Below are 1,785 nucleotides of genomic sequence, written 5' to 3'. Positions count from 1 at the left end.
CCTATAGTGGGTCATTGACCTCCCAAACCCCACACAGAGGCATCATGCCCATAGTGTGTCATTGATCTCCCAACCCCCCCACAGAGGCATCATGCCCATAGTGGGGTCATTGACCTCCCAAACCCCACACACGAGGCATCATTCCCATAGTGGGTCATTGACCTCCAAACCCCACACAGAGGTGTCATTCCCATAGTGGGTCAGAGACCTCCCAACCCCACAGAGGCATCATTCCTATAGTGGGTCAGAGACCCTCCAACCCCCACACAGAGGTGTCATTCCCATAGTGGGTCAGAGACCTCCCAAACCCCCACACAGAGGTGTCGTTCCCATAGTGGGTCAGAGACCTCCCAACCCCCACAGAGGTGTCATGCCCATAGTGGGTCAGAGACCTCCCAAACCCCCACACAGAGGTGTCATTCCTATAGTGGGTCATTGACCTCCCAACCCCCACAGAGGCATCATGCCCATAGTGGGTCATTGACCTCCCAAAACCCCACACAGAGGTGTCATTCCTATAGTGGGTCAGAGACCTCCCAAACCCCACACAGAGGTGTCATTCCTATAGTGGGTCATTGACCTCCCAAACCCCACACAGAGGCATCATTCCTATAGTGGGTCATTGACCTCCCAAACCCCACACAGAGGTGTCATTCCCATAGTGGGTCATTGACCTCCCAAACCCCACAGAGGCGTCATGCCTATAGTGGGTCAGAGACCTCCCAACCCCCACAGAGGCGTCATGCCCTGAGTGGGTCAGAGACCTCCAACCCCCACAGAGGCATCATGCCCATAGTGGGTCAGAGACCTCCCAAACCCCACACAGAGGTGTCATTCCCATAGTGGGTCAGAGACCTCCCAACCCCCACAGAGGCGTCATGCCATAGTGGGTCAGAGACCTCCAACCCCCACACGAGGCGTCATGCCTATAGTGGTCAGAGACCTCCCAACCCCCACAGAGGCATCATGCCTATAGTGGGTCAGAGTGGGTTATAGTGGGTCAGAGACCTCCCAACCCCCCAGAGGCATCATGCCTATAGTGGGTCAGAGTGGGTTATAGTGGGTCAGAGACCTCCCAACCCCCACAGAGGCATCATGCCTATAGTGGTCAGAGTGGGTTATAGTGGGTCAGAGACCTCCCCACCCCCACAGAGGCTCATGCATAGTGGGTCAGAGACCTCCCAACCCCCACGAGGCATCATGGCGCTAAGTGGGTCAGAGTGGGTTATAGTGGGTCAGAGACCTCCCAACCCCCACAGAGGCATCATGCCTATAGTGGGTCAGAGTGGGTTATAGTGGGTCAGAGACCTCCCAACCCCCACAGAGGCATCATGCCTATAGTGGGTCAGAGACCTCCCAACCCCCACAGAGGCGTCATGCCCATGTGGGTCAGAGACCTCCCAACCCCACCAGAGGCATCATGCCTATAGTGGGTCAGAGTGGGTTATAGTGGGTCAGAGACCTCCCAACCCCCACACTGAGAAGTCATGCCTATAGTGGGTCAGAGACCTCCCAACCCCACACTGAGAAGTCATGCCCCTCAGAAATAATAAGATTGCCTTTTTTTCTTTTTTTTTCTTCTCTGAAATACTACAAGCACTTAACAATTTTATAAAGTTGGTTTTAGCTAGCCAAGATAGGTTCCCAATCTCACAACCTCATAACTAGCTGCCAAGAAGCCATTTCAGGCTCTCAATCAAGTTAAGAGTAGCTAGCTTGTCTAACTATTGTCGTGTAAATTCTACACAGGGACACTCAAAGCCAATCTTAAATGAATCGTTCTTT

This window comes from Salvelinus sp. IW2-2015, unplaced genomic scaffold (assembly GCF_002910315.2).
Source record: "Salvelinus sp. IW2-2015 unplaced genomic scaffold, ASM291031v2 Un_scaffold1743, whole genome shotgun sequence".
NCBI classification, from domain to species: domain Eukaryota; kingdom Metazoa; phylum Chordata; class Actinopteri; order Salmoniformes; family Salmonidae; genus Salvelinus; species Salvelinus sp. IW2-2015.
The sequence above is the reverse complement of the archived record's forward strand: the minus strand, read 5'-3'. Positions refer to the sequence as shown.